Raw genomic sequence first — 15,741 nt, 5'->3', positions numbered from 1 at the left:
GAGGAGATATGAAACACAAGTGATGTACACAGGCAACTGTATTCTACACAAAACTGTATGCAAATACAAAGTTTCCCAGTGCATTGAAGTGGTACCTCAAGCAGGTACTAACCTGTACAGTTTGCATGTAGGTAAAAATAGGCAAATTTATCATCTCACCTTTGGCTCCACAGTAATTCTCTTCAGATCCAGGATTTCTCAGAAGAAGTCAGAAGAAGAAATTCTCCTGTGCCAGCACAGTGAATTCTCCCATCCCTGCCTTTTGACTGTCCAACAATCAGGAGGAACAGCTCTTGTTTCACCAGACATTATGCTCTAAACTGAAAATATCACTCCAAAAGTGCAATAGGAGACAACATCACTTAAACTGAAATACATTTTTAAAAAATCTTTGAATACACAAAGAAAACAAGTTTCATTTCTCTAAAAAGAAAATACTGCAGACAAGAACTCCACCCAAATATTTAAAAAATAAACAAATTCTGATTAATAAAATTCACTATAACCAAATTACCTATTATCACAACGATGTCAGGTTTTTGTAAGCAAAACAGCTGAGCCAAGATGCATCCTGAGAAAACTCTCAGTGCAATGAGAACTTTGAATTTGGGGCCTGATAAGATGAAAATCCTACCCTGATAGGGTAAGAAATGAGGAAAGCTCCATCCAATACATGGGGAAAAAATGTTCAGACTGTGGTCAGGAATTTTTTGGATGGGTTTCAAAAATGGGGCAGTGGAAAAGAGAGTTAAGGGAGGGTAACAAGGTAGCTCAGATGACAGTAATAAAGAAATGGGTGAGAATTCTAGCAAGAATAGAAAGCAAAATATGGTGTCTGCTGATATGAAGCACAGAAACAAGGTTTGATGAAAACTTTCTTAAAAAAAACAAGGAAAAAAAGAGCCAAATTTATAAAGCTTAAAGGATATGACAGGGAGAGGTGCAGGATGGAGAAGCAGCACTATTTGGCCCTGCCTGTGAGCAGAACAGGCAAGCTTTGACCAAGCAGGAAGAGTGTCTTGGGCCATCTATTTATTTTCTTCTGTGGGCTTTTTGCATTGTTTGCTCTCAGCTCAATATGTGTATTGGCTATATTTGCATTCTTTCTGTATTATTCTTAGTTTCTGAAAAGGGCTGGTATTGGTTTTTGGGAACCTAAGCCACAGCTGTAAGACAACATGAAATCTACACAGAAAGCAATAGAAAGAATCTCCAAAAACTCACTACTCCATGGCCTTCCTCTTCAAGAGGAAGAAAACTCAGGCAAATAAATTCTCCTCAGCTCAGCTGTAATTTCTTTCAAACACATCCTTGATCACTTCCACCCTCTCATTTCTTTAGGCATTGTACAGACACTGTTTTCATTGAGAATAGTTGATCTCTTCCCTTATGCATTCAGCAATCCTCCAGTAAGGGTACTAATATACAAGGTCTATGGGTCAGCTCAATAATGACATATTGCTGCTCAAAATATAGAAAAATTACAGTTTTCATAAAAGTAGAAATTTCAGATCTCCCAGAACAAGACCTCCTAGAAGGGATAAATTCTATGATTAGACTATGAGCTGGGATATAGACATTTTCACCAATATTTAAGGCCTAACATTAGTCACCATGCACAATCTGGGTAAGACTCTGGCAGAAGGGTAAATATGGCAATCTGTAACCTTTCCCTTTTTTTGCCATAGTAAGCTCATTCCTCTCAAGAAAAGGCAGGAATTGCAATAGCTTTTGAGACAGTATCTTTAAAGTATTAACATTTTTCTTTATAATGGACTGAGTGGTCTAAAAAGAAGGCAAGGAAAATAAGGTAGAAGCAAAAAAAGTATTGAGACAAAAGGGAGGAGAATACATATTTCTTAGATATATATATCTATAGTAAGGTAATTTATGACACATGCATGCATGCAGAGATTGTAGAAGCCACCAGTATTCAATCAGAATTGTGGCCTCTCAGTAAAGAAAAAAAAAAGCAAACTCCAAACAACAACAAAATAGGTTGAGAGGATTCTGCAAGTCAATGTACTCATCTAGCAGCAGGAATGAGAGAAAAGAATACTTAGCAAGGTACTGAAAGTTTGTAGAGGGTTGGGACAGAGAGAAATTTTGCAATGTAGTTACTTGGTATGTAAAATTCTCACACAACCTGTAGACATTGATGTCTTGATATTTTTTTCCAGTAGATGCCAGTTTACTAAACCAACAACAGGCTCATCTCCATGTGCCATAACAGGGACAGTGAGATGTCCAGTATTATAACATATCTCATCTAAATTACATCATGAGGAAGAAAAGAGAGGATAAGACACACTCTGAGTGGTCCACCAAGAAAATACATAAGCTGATTAGTATTTTCTTAATGTGGGAGAGAGTACTCATTGTTGTAACTAAACATGAGATGTGTTGTTAGAGAGAATAAATTGAATTTATGGGATTGAACAACGTGAGAAGAAATATTCTTCTAGAATTAAGAAGTAATATTTTCATTCTTGATTAAAATAATGTGCTAACTGGCATCCATTACTGCTGCTTATATATGAAGTTTATGATGACTATTCCCATACTTCAGGTTATGGAAACTTAGGTTCAGCTCAATGTTTCTGGACAATCAGTAGGCAGAGAAGAGCTATAAATGCATATTCTTTGCAGGGACAGAAATAGCCAAACAGATGAAACTGTGCTGGCACAAAAGAAGCACAGTATTATTATGTTTTAAATATGCTAATATGCATGTATAGTGTTACACTCAGCTGTAAAGGAATTTATTAGCCTCGGTTTCTTAATGACTATAATGTACATTCAGGGTGAACCAGGCTGAATCCATCCCATAGAAGTGTTTGTGAACTTCTGCTGACATCTCAGCTGCACAGATCACAGCATGTGGCCCCGCATGTTTATTTCCTGAGTGACCCATCAATTGATTCATCAGCTTCCTGGAGCACATCTCCATTTCCAGGGAAGCTGTCCTACTGCTGCAGGATGGGATGCTGGAGCATCAGGACTGCTGCTGGCCCTGTAGAAAAGAGTGATAATGGTAAATGCTGCAGAATGTTCAAGATGGACTGAACCAAATAAAGAACAGTCTGACTACCTGAATGTATTCTTTCCAGCAATCTCCCACCACTGTAAGATAGAAAATGTTCTGTTTCCTCTTTGGCAAATAAGCTTGTGTGAGCTGAAAAATTAACATTGTATAAAACAATGGGGAAAACATAGGAAAGCCATTGGGCCCGAATCACAGCAGTCAGCAGGAGTTTCCCTCAGATAGCAACACACTTGGATCATGCCTTATAAAAGTGAATTTTTATTAAACTAATTATCTCAAGACCTTGAAAAGATGTAGAGCAGTCTTTGCTATTTCGTTTTCATTTTACTGGAAGTAGTAAATGAGAAACATTTCCTGCACAGTTTATTGAATGTGTTTGTGCTTAGAGCTCAAAAAGGATATGCTGCAAGGTAATCAGGGCCTTTTATAAGATATTATCGACCTTTTGGGAGCAAAAGTTAAGAGGAAGAAAAGAATCAGAGAAAGAGAGACAGAGGGACAGCAACTGCAGAGCCCTGTCATTAGCATAGATGGTGGCCAAGGAAAGCAGCCCGTGCAATTAACAATGCACAGCTGTGGTCACACCAAGTCTCTCCTCTGTGCAGCAGCAGAAGTTTATACAGCTGCTACCAGCGACTCTGGAGTCACAAATGCAAACACATGATTGCATTATGTTTACAAATTTCCTGCAGAACCTCCTGCAATTGTATGGATTATATTACAGTCACTCAGAGCCTGATGACAAATTACTGTAGATTAATCTCTTCTTTAAAAATTTGTGGAGCTTTTAAGAAAGTATACATAAAACAAGCTGCTAGTTGCTTTTCACTGTTAATAATGATTCCTTTTAAAACCCAAACTTTAGAAGTGTTACAGGGCATGCTACTGGGCTTTCATTCATTAGACTAATAAAACTCCATAAAGTTGACTGCTGCTGCCAGAGGGTATTGCTCCTTTCTGACAGGTACAGTGACAGGCACAAATTTTCTATCTCTGAATAGTATTATAGACACTATCAACTGAGACAAAGAGAGCAAAATGTATGACAATCATTCAGCCTCACAGCAAAGAGATTTGTAGCTCTCTGCTAAGTATGCTTCCCAACAAACAGACTATGTTGTCCTAGGGCTACATGGAGGAGTTATATTTTCTTTGAAAATTCAAGGACATTTGGTTTGTTTTCACTCCACTTGAATGATTGTTTTGTTTGTCAGTTACAGCTAAACAGGTGTGGGGTCCAGGCTTTTTATTTTTGCCAGCAAAATAACTATCAACTGACCATTTGTTCTAGAACACTAACAATATAATTTGCAGTAAATACCTGAAATAAATATTTTTCTCAGGTCTGTTTTCAAAAATCCAATAAATAATACACAGAAATGAATGCAACTCCCTCGCCCTCACTCAGTACTGGCATTTCTAAAATGCTTTTCCCAGTGATAAAACAGAAAAACCTTGGGACTGGTCCAGAGAGGACAGGCAGATGTCCTTTTTCCTCTGAAATTTAATCTGTGGCTTCTGAGCCAGAACACCCCTTTAGATGTCTCAATAACGAAAAACAAAAGAACACATTTTGTTAAAGATGTGCATTGTTGGGGTAGATGATGGTTGCAGGACTCTGCCAGGATGTTTCCCAGGCCTTGGACCATTCCTTGCATTACTCCTCAGATTATTTCCCCTCTTGATGACCCCATGGCAGCTGATCTGGGGCCTTCTAGCTGGTGACTGTAAACACCACAGTGGCTTCTGAAAGAGGATGAAGTTCTTGACCCCCCTGGGCTGGGTCCAGTAAGGAACAAAAGGATGGTGAGTTGAGGCCAGTCCCCCCTTGCTGTGTCCCCCTGAGGACACAGATCTCTGTAAGGGCAGCACTTTTTCATACTGCCTTCTTCTAGAGCCATGTGAGCTGAAATCCAGTAGTGCAGCAAAGGGAGAAGATGCATGGGCTGCTTGCAGCAGATCACCCCACCTGGGTGGATACATGCTCTGCCTGACAAAGGAGTAGAACTTTTTAAATTGCTGTTTTTATTTGAAGAGATCACTATCAGCAGTGTGTTCATGAGAACTCCCTTCCTGAGCCAGATCCAATGTTATTCTCTCTTGGTATCTGCTTTCTAGTATTCAGTATTTCCAGTATTCAGACAGATGCCTAAAAAAGTTTAAGAGCTGGAAAAATGTATATGACATTTTCTTATTAATTCTTCAAACCTCCAACTATTTTCTGCTTAGAGGACTTTGTAAGGCAGTTGTGGTGATGTTATTTGTAACCCCCAATAGATTTTTCCTCTTTGTCTTTCAAGCCTTGCTTTAAGCCCAAATAAACTTTTAGCACCCATGGCATCCTCTCACAAAGAATTCCACAGTTTAACTAAATATTGATGCTACTACACTGTTCTGCTACTCATTTACCTGTCTCTAGCCTTGTTTGATGCCTCCAGCTCTTCTGTAGAAAAGATGGAGGTTAATTTCTCCCAGGCATTTCTTTCCCACTCTTACTTTATTCTGAAGATTTGAGTAATGGAAATTCATACAGTATTCAATATCTTTATGCTGCAGTGAGACTCAAATGACAAAAACTATCACAATTAGAGGGTGGAAATCCATAGAGCTGGAAATTCATCATTTCCTCTGTGAGCAGACATCAATCCTCTTTGATTAAATCTAAATTACAACAACTCTGCAAACATCAAGGTTGTCCCAGCAGCTGACACCCTTTCCAGAAAGAATTCTGGACAACTGTTGTACTCAGATGAACCCTTTTGACTTTCAACACTGACTGCTAAGGTCACTTCTAGATTATCCTGTTGGTGCAGAGACTAATTCTAAGTTCACTTATAATTCATTTTCCCTAAAATTATCCTCAAGCCTTCCCAAAGCTCTCATTCTTTGATTCAATTCTGCTATTGGTACTAGAGCTTGGTTCATCAGTAAATATAACGTGGTTTTGTGCCAGCAACTCCATTTATTATCCAGGCATAATCAAAAATTTTCTCAATTTTTTTCTCTGTTTTCATTGTATTTAGCTTTCAGTCTTATCATGTAATTTGAAATTCCAAGCTGGGAATTGGAATTCTACTAGGCAATGGCTGCTGTTACTGACATTCAGGGATTTTCCAAGTTTTGTGCTCAAAAAGGGACCACAAAACAGAACCACCAATGTTAAGAGAGGATCCATGCTCTTGTTACTAAATTTCCAATATTTTTTAGCTAAACACTGAGCTAATTGTGGAAACATTGAGTGATGCAATTAACTAAATAAATACAAGAGTGGAATGACAATAGATTCTTTACAAAATCAAAGAAAGAATAAAGCTATAGTGCATTTAAAAGCTGGACTACTAAAAACCATTTCCTAATAGCCATAACCAAGATATAGCACTAAGCAACATTTCCACACTAAACCTCATTGAAACCATTAAAAAGCTGAATAATTTGTAAAAAATGCAAGCAAAGAGTTGCTTTTCTCCAAGTGACATTAACTTAAAAGATGCTAGATATCAGTAATAATAGAAAATATTAAAATCCCCTGGGGGAAGTACAAGGAGAAAGCTGCCAAGCCCTGTGCCACCATGCACACTGCTGCAGTGGCTGGGTTCCCTCACACCAAAGGAGCTCCTGGGAATCTCAGGAAAGCACGACTCTCCTGCATGTGCAGACACAGGTGCCTGCCTTCTGCCTTTCTGGGTGCTCAGAAACACAATCCTCTCCTTCCCATCACCTGTTCTTCATACACACTGAGTTTTACACTGCAGGTTGCTCACACCAGAGAATTTGGATTAAACACTCAATGCTGGGAGATAGGGTTTCACTGAACTTAAATACATTTCCTGAGAAGCAGGTGTCCATATTATGAAAAGGAGCTTCAGGATGTTTTAGAGAAGAGTGATCACTTAAGGAAAATTACATTTCTGTACAACCATTCTGATAGGCAAAAGAGCCCAGAAACATTTTAATGGAAACCTCCCTAATCTCTGCTGAACACTTCTGTAATATGACCAGAGAACATTTAAATGTGAATCTCTTTAGTATTTGTTCTTCTGCTGAAGGTAAGTTCCTGAGCACTAGCATTCCCTAAAAATACCTCAGTGACTCAGAAAAAAAATTCAAAATGAACAAGAGGTACCATATTGTAGACTGTTAGGGGGATTTTATGGCTGATCCATCTCTTGAGATGGAATGGTCCATGAGGTGGGATGCCAGCTCCCCAGTCTGGCCCCATTTGAACTCTGGCAGTCTGCATGCTGCTCATGCACCACCAACCCCCTGCTATTTTTGTTACTTCCTCAGACCCAAGAATTCACAAACCTGTATGGACATTATGTCCAGATTCTATTCGTGTTACTCAGAAAATCTTTTCTAATAAACAATGTACACCAGCAGCCTTGCAAAAAGCACATCAGGCTCCTTTGCAGATCACCAATCAATGAGCTTGTGTGGAGGAGAGAACTGTGTCATGTTTGTGAATAAAGCAATTTCTTTCTTTTCTTTAGTGTCTGTGTTGGAAGAAATCACTGTGCTGATACAGTAGTTGAATTTCAATTTTAAATAAGGTGAATATTAACCTCAGCCATAAGTAAGGAATGCATCTGATAAAACAATTATTTTTCCTTATGAATCACATGTAAAATACTCATTCTGAGTCACAAGGGATTGTGCACTGCCCACATTCATATTTGTGAATCATGTCCTCATCTCCTAGTTGCAGTCAATGCTTTGTGATCTACCTCCCTCTCTAAGTGCCAAACTAATGAAGACCACTAAGGGAATTATTATGCTTTTTTCCTATTTTTTTTTCTTTTTAGCAAGATTTCTAGTATTTTCAGATGGTATTATTTTTCTTGGGAAAAAATGTAGCCATTCAGCCCACTAAGTTTGTGTTCTGGATGGACAGAAGCCTTGTATGTGTTCATATCTCTCCTAGTGCCTTCCAGCCCAGCCTTCTGCTCTCACTGCTCTTGGAGTCTTTGTGTAAAGTTGTCACAGAAGCCAGCACATCCCTGTGTGCTGTCCTTTGATGAAGTGGGTGATGGCCCCTGATTAAACTGCCTTGTTGAGCACCCTGCCACTACTGCTGTGCCTACTGAATTCAGCTATGCAAGAAATACTGAATACATATATATATATATATATATATATATATATATATATATCATTGCATTCTTTCAGGGCTAGAACTGCAGTGGAATTATTTGCACTGTTTTTTCAGGAACTACATGATAGAAATTTTACTTCTCAGCATGCTGCTGTCCATCACTACATATATGGCAACAAAGAAAAGGATTCAGGAGCTGAAGGGATGAATTACATAGGAACCAAAAGAAAAAAAATTACTCAAAAATGTAGACTCAGGTTCAATTTATGTCAAGATTTTTGGATTGTGATCTGATTTTTTTTTTAGAGATTTAGTCACAAGTTTTAGGCTTTATAGCATTGACCATGGTACCTTCCACTGCCTTCTCCACAGTGCCTGTTCCATATGCTCAGCCAAATTGGTTTTTCCACCAATCTTCTATACTAGTTCATATTTTTAAAAAATAGTGCTCATTCAGTTGGCCTCGATCTAAATAGTTTTCTCACCTATATTTAACCCACTTGCCAAAGATTACTCCCCTCTCCCTTCAAGAAACAAGGATTTTCTAGTGTTCTTTTTTTTAAAAAACAGCTATTTGTACCATTTGGAAATTTAGGTGATAAGACAAAGCCATAGAAAATAAACCAGGATAGATGGCTCCTATTTTCTTTTTTCATTTCTCTTGATTTCCCATCTTTATTTTTGAGGACATCTAAGAGAAAACACAGCAGGAGATTTTCTTCTAACAGATTTTCTGCTCTGAAAATGATGGTGTCCCTGATATACTAAAATGAATTCGAGTATTTTGTCCCTCTCCATGATATTTTAGAAGTATCAGAGACAGAGAGAAAAAGAAAAAGGGACTGGAATAGTTCAACTGTATATATGTTCAGATCCCTGTCTTTCTCTAACCCTACCCCAAAACTGCATTTCTCTTTGCTTACTAAGAGAAAAACTCAGCCAAAAAAGGACTGGGGCATATTTCCTTACTACAGTAGGCCAGAATTTTAAATTTTTTTTAAAATAACATATCAGCAGAAATAATTGATGAGGACAGAAGTCAATGACATTGCAGGCTTTTTACCTGAGAAGGAATACAAAGGCTGTTAATATTCCTGTATTTCATAGTAAAACACAGAACAATTAAATAACTTTTAGCAGTTCAGATGGTCTAGTTTGTTATCAAATTTTAGGAGGACTTTTTCTGATTCCTTGTATACCTTCCTCCATAATCTCTGTCAAGACCTAATAGTCTAAAGGACACTGGATAGCTGCTCAAGCATGTACAGGGAGAGGGATTGGTTACCTCAGTAACATTTTGTATGACACTTGCTCCAGATCATGTTTCCAAACATGATTTCCATTTGGCAGATCGCTTATGTATTTTGCTTATCTGTATTTGCTTACAAAAGGAATTTAAAGCTACCTCCCAGGCTTTGTCCAAGGCTTAAGGCTCATGTCTTCATACCAAGTTACACTGGTTTAACTAAAGGTCAGATCTGAAACCAATTCAAGCAGGAAATGGGTGATGTACTTATTTCACTTCAACAAGAACTATTTGGGCTCAGATCAAGTAAATTAGGAACAGGTTTAAATTAAGGTGAAAAACCCTGATTTTAAAAGGCAATAATGTCATCTCTGGTGATTTGTCTAAGTTTAACAAAAATCTGTGCAAATCCATGTGCAATCTATAAATAAAAGCTCAAATGCCCTGGGAGAATCCTTCCCACTACAGCCTATGTATGCATAAGCATGGCTTTTTAAGATGCTGAACCGTGCCACTACCACAAAAAAAAAGATGATTTGCCCATTATACCTTGCTGATGACTGTTGCCTACAGTCTGCCAGTATTGCATCATTTTTATCTCATTGTGCAGTGCTCCAAGACTGTTAATGATGCCATACCAGGTGTCTGTCTGGAATTACAGTATCTCATATATTGACTTATTAGCCAACCGATCTTAAATAATTGTTCTGAACTCCTGACCATGTAGCACATTAAACTGATGAAGACATGAAATAATATGCATTTGAGGTATCTTGAAGGGGTGCTCAGCAGTAACATGCATCTTTTGGACTGGGAGGGAGTCAAAATGAAGTCCAATTTGCATGTTGCAAAAAGGGATTGGATGTGTAATGAGATCTGATATCTCCATTGGTACAGGATAGTCATGGCTTTTAATAGATTATCCTGGTGTCCATATAGATATTTACAAAGACGTTGATTTCCCACAGTTTTGTCCCAGTGCTCCCTCCTAGTCCCTAATGCTGATGGGCAGAACGAGAAGCCAGCCCTCATCAATGCAGCTGATGTATAAATCATGGCAAAAACACTCCTCCAGTGACTTGGGGGCTCTGGCCCTGATGCAGAGCCTGACACAAACACATCTGACATCCCACTGCTCCTCAGATGGAATTGCTATAGCCACTTGCAATCTTGTGATACTCACTACTTCTCCCAAGAAATATTAGAGGCTGGCTCATTTCTGACCATAAAGCTCAGTGTGTTGAAAACCTCAGCTCCAAAGTCTTGGAAATTGGGAGGGGGAAGGGCAAGGAAGAGAAAAGAAAGATACCTGAGCATTCTGATGCAGAAAAATCACTCAGTTTGCAATCTAATGCCCCATGTTAAAAACAGCTCCATATTAAACATGGATTTTAGGAGCATGTCATTAGGATCATATTTCTAAAATTTTGCAAGACCTGCATTCCTCTGATTTTGCCATTTTTAACCAACATAATAATGAATTAGGCTAATTTTTTTCCTACCCATATTGACCATGGCGCTGCATGGGAAATCAAGAGTAATTTCACACAATAGGGGTTTTTGTTTTGAGAACTTCATGCATAAGACAACAAGATTTTTTTTTTCTAAAGGTTCTCATTCTGCTTTAGGAAAAAAAATACAAAGAATAGAAAAATAAAATATCCCATAAAATACAAAGCAACAAAAAATTAAGAACATCAACCTTTCTGTGATGTTGAGTTTTCTTTTTATTTGCCACTCTGGCTGGCAGCAAATGCTGTAGGGATAGGGAAAAAATGCACATTGACAAAACAACAAAAACTATATAACTATATATAGTTTACTATTTAATCAGTTTCAAAGAAAAAAAAAAGAGCAAAGCTAGATACTTCTTTTTAGAAGCAGCTGATTTCACTAAAAATGGAGAAAAAATTATCATTAGAAGTACAATGATCATTAGAAGATAATGAATGTGTTCTTCTGCTGCATTCATAGAAAGACCCTAAGTACCTTTTCATTCCACATTCTATATTACAGCTCCTCTTCAGACTTAGCTGAGAATATCCCCAAGTCTAATGGGTTAAATGCTTATTATACCACTGTCTTATTTGTAACATAAGGCACCTACTACAAGCCTACTCTTCATGCAAAATTGCCAATTTATAGCAATATTCCTTGTTTAGAAAACAAGGCTATCCAAACACTATAATTACAATATGCACCAGCAGGCATAACCCTGCATTAATGCACAGACTCCAGATACATTCGTCAAATAGAGTTTTTTTTCTCTTTGCCTTCTTCTCAGGGTACTTTTAAGTTCAGGGACAGAGAACATGTCTTCATTAGAAACATTAACATTCACAGGCTGTAGTAAATTTTGACAGTGAAAAGGTCTCTGTAACCTTTAGTTGTGCAGAAATTTACTTCCCAAGAAAATTACAGCTGGCACTGTCTTAATTAATGCTAGCTTTCTTTTCTGAAAATTGTGGGCTTGTCAGTAAAAAAGGCAGAAAAACCTGAGTTTAAAAGACTGGACACAAAAGACGCCTAGAAATAAAGCCCTGCAAAATTTCATAATATTGCTCTGTTTTTGTTCTACAGTAAGGAGATGAAAAGATCTAATTTGATTTTGCCAAATGGAGCAACATATATGTAATATAGAAATGATTTGCATTTTCTCTTTTGTCTTTGAGTTTTATCATGTAAAGAGAGCTTTTTAAGCCATTCTGTTTTAAAAGCAATAGGTCAAATAAAATCTATATCTGCAGGGGGAGGGGAATAAGGTATGACTTCATTTTTTTTTTAGCATTGCTTTAAATGCTCCCAGTAAATCATAGCCAACGGTAAGAATTGCAGCAGTGTTGTTCATGTGATTTTTAATGGTATGACATCTTTTTTTCTCATTTCTAGAATTATTTTAGTATTAGTGTACAAATTTTGTCCTTAACAGTCACCTTCTACATGTCTCAGAGTTCTGTTTTGATGGTATAGATACTTTCTCTTTGATATATGCAAAGATCATTTATATGCTGACTGAATTTTGATCATCATGCAGGGTTTTTTAATTGCTTGACATGGAGTTAAATACAGCATCCTACCTCTGAACAGCATTTTCTTACACACAGGTTGTATTATTGCTAAAAGCAAATAGATTTTTTTTTCCTTCCCTTTCTCCTTAAACATAGAATGAGCAATAACATGCTTCTACATTATTTGTCACCAGAATCTCCTGGATATTGCTTATGCACTTCCTCGTACACTCTTTCAGAAGAGATTTACAACATTTTGTGTTTGGAATTACTGTGCAGTTCCCAGCTCCATCACTGGAAGCAATAAAGCTCCAGTTCCACATAAGATTCTTGCAAACCAGGACATGACACCACTTTGGCACTACGTGAAGCACCAATACTGCGTGTCAGCTGTTCAAAACATTTTATGCAAGTTCCTACAAGCACTTTAAATTAAGGTGCCCTGTATAAATGGTTTATTCATGTTTATGAAATGATTAGTTGGTGCCACTACATCCTTTAATAACTTATTGTAAGGCATGTTATAAAATGCATCATCAATAAATGCTTAAAATGCTGCCACAGCAAGGTGATAAGCTGTTACAACAATATTTTAAGATGTAAGTATTGTTCAAATAGTTTGTCTGCTGTTTCAATGCATACTCCCAAGTTTTTTTTTTTAGAAGCACGTTATTGAATGCTGTATAAATAATAAAATATTTATACAGATCACCTTAATTTAAAGTGTTACTCTGTTTCCATAACTTCAATGGAGACACCACACAGCCTGAACGTGCACGAAGGTACAGAAAGGCATCAGAAGTGAAACTTCCCTATCTTAGATGCAAATCTCTGTATTATCACCCTGAGACAGAGAAAAATCACAGCATTCCCCAGACACAGGATTTGTATTTTCAAGGTTTGAACCATTAACCATTTAAAGAATTGTCATGAATAATGGGAAAGAAACCAAAAGCAAGCACCTAAAGTCTGATGTCCTGGAAAAAGGTCACACCCAAAATGTTTTGGCTGTTTATAACCAAAATGTTTGGCTGTTTATAACTTGGCAATATTACTGGAATAATAAAATCATGTTGTGGCTTATGCAGCCCATATGGGCAAATGTAGGATAAAGGCCTCTCTCTGCCACTTTATATACTGGAAAACAAACAGAATAACATTATGGATAAATGTAATAAAAGCATTATGGTCATAAAGTAGACACTGCTTGGGACATGAGCTTATGCATTTATCTGCTGCTCAGCTTAGCCACAACGAGCAGGAAGACTTAAATGATGCTCCAAAATGTGGTGTGACCTCTGGAAGAGAAAGCCAAATTTCTTGCTTAAAAACAGTGCACTAACTGCAAGGACATAATGAGGGGGTCTAAGGACATACTCACATAAGAGATTAGTCAAATTCTCAAATGCTCACTCTCAAATTCACTGAACTACTTACAGAAGGGAGGACACTGAAGAAAAGCACTTCTCAATATTGGCTCAAACATTGGGATTTCCATTCCTTTCTGTGAGATTCCTTGGATCACTCCTTTATGGATAGTCTGAGACAGGCCTTTGTTCCAGCTTGAGCAAAGGCAGCCTCACAGATACCCAACAGGGCTAAGGAGACACTGCCAAAGGAAAGGTCTGCCCTTGAGGGAAGAGAGGCAAAGGAGCAGTCTGTACCTGAAGGAGGAGAGGCAAAGGATCAGTCTGTCCCTGGAGGAGGAGAGGCAAAGGATCAGTCTGTCCCTGAAGGAGGAGAGGCAAAGGAGCAGTCTGTCCTTGAATGAGGAGAGGCAAAGGAGCAGTCTGTCCCTGAAGGAGGAGAGGCAAAGGAGCAGTCTGTCCCTGGAGGAAGAATGGCCAAGGGGAACCTTTGAGACACAGAGCTACTCCCAGTGTGAGGACACAGCCTGGGTTGTTGGGTGGCACTGCCCACCCCCAGCAGGTGCTAAAAGCCTCTGAGGGAGCAGTGCTCAGGGCCTGGCACACCCACACCCACACCCCCTTCCATGAGAGCTGGTGGCCAGCACCATTCCAATGTGGCTTGGAGTGGTTCTGAGCTCAGGAGCTCCTTTGAGGGGGGACATGCAAGCACTGCTCTGCCTTTCCACTGTGCCAGCTGCCCCCTGAGAATGCTCCAGCCCAAACCTGCCTCCTACAGCCATAAACACAGGGTGTGGAGCCCTGCCCCTCCCAGAACGAGCCTTGTGTTGGGCTCTGTGGATGCCTTCAAGGACAGGTTTAGCTCCTAAAGGAGTCAAAATAAAAGGCTCAGTATTGATGTCCTCTCTTCCTTTCTACAATAGTTGTTTCTCTTTGGACATGACTGATCATAAACTTAATAAACCACAGAATATTCATCTTTTAACACATTGGAGTACATAAGGGAACTCTTAGTAATTAGCATTCCTGAACTTGTATTCTGCAAATTTATTTCCTCAAATATTTTTTTTTCACATGATTTATTAAAAAATAAAGCCAAACACTTGGTTCTTAGATCCTGACCCTCTAACCACTCACATATGTGGTGTGCATGCAAAAACCCATCTCTTGCATGGGTTCTTTGAGAATTTGTAGTCTCAAATAGTGGTTTATATTATATAAATGTTTCTAGGTTTTTCAGTGCTGTCAGTATGATTTTTCAGTTTCTTTCTTGTCAATTTTCAAGTACCACAAAGACATCTCTTCTATATTTTTTTCATTTTATAAGTTATAACAAAAAAAAATTCAGATAGTTCTCAAAATTCTTCTGCAATTAGATCTTATTTAATTTCTAATAATTGCATAAAATTACTTACAGGATGTTTATATGTGAATATTTGTATATAGATTTATATATAAATTTACTCATAGGTTAGTTTAAGCTTTGTTACTTTGCAAATTTTGTTGTCTTTGAAAATTTAGTGACAAATCAAGTTACTCCCACAGACTATTTCTGCCTCATACGGGTTTGATTTTCCTCCACAAATTTCTGCAATCTGGCAGTGTGGACCCCTCTGCTCCACTCCCTGTGGGCAGGGCACGGCCAGCACGTTTGGGTTTGCTTGGCAGGCAGGATCCTGACACAGGGGGAACACCCTCTGACCTGTGTCCTGTAAAATGAGAAAACCAATCCCCATCTTTAGGCTCACATTTATGCCACTTTGTGAGGCATGTCAGATGCTTACTTTCCCTAAAGTAAAAAGAAATTACTTATTAGCTTGTACTGTTCTTCTGTTAGAAGCTCAAGACTGAGATATGACAGGGTGAAGTGGTTTTGCTACCAGCACCCTCTGGCAGTTTGGCAGATGTTTTTAGCCATTTTCTAGCATTTTCTAGCCATTCTGATGCAAACTTAGGAGGTTTTTAAATTTTTCCAGTGGCCT

General features: G+C 38.3%; 1 long non-coding RNA gene across 1 annotated transcript in view; it reads right to left on the bottom strand.

Moving 5' to 3' along the window:
* Positions 1-2,850: 2,850 nt before the first annotated feature.
* LOC139596133 (uncharacterized) overlaps positions 2,851-15,741 on the bottom strand; it is a 45,337-nt gene continuing 32,446 nt past the window's right edge. The window contains exon 5 of the long non-coding RNA XR_011681256.1: positions 2,851-3,013. This is a non-coding gene — a long non-coding RNA (uncharacterized lncRNA). The remainder of the gene's footprint in view (positions 3,014-15,741) is intronic.

This window comes from Agelaius tricolor, unplaced genomic scaffold (genome assembly GCF_023055355.1).
Source record: "Agelaius tricolor isolate 1412-34295 unplaced genomic scaffold, bAgeTri1.0.p SCAF_15, whole genome shotgun sequence".
Taxonomy (NCBI): domain Eukaryota; kingdom Metazoa; phylum Chordata; class Aves; order Passeriformes; family Icteridae; genus Agelaius; species Agelaius tricolor.
The sequence above is the reverse complement of the archived record's forward strand: the minus strand, read 5'-3'. Positions and strand labels throughout refer to the sequence as shown.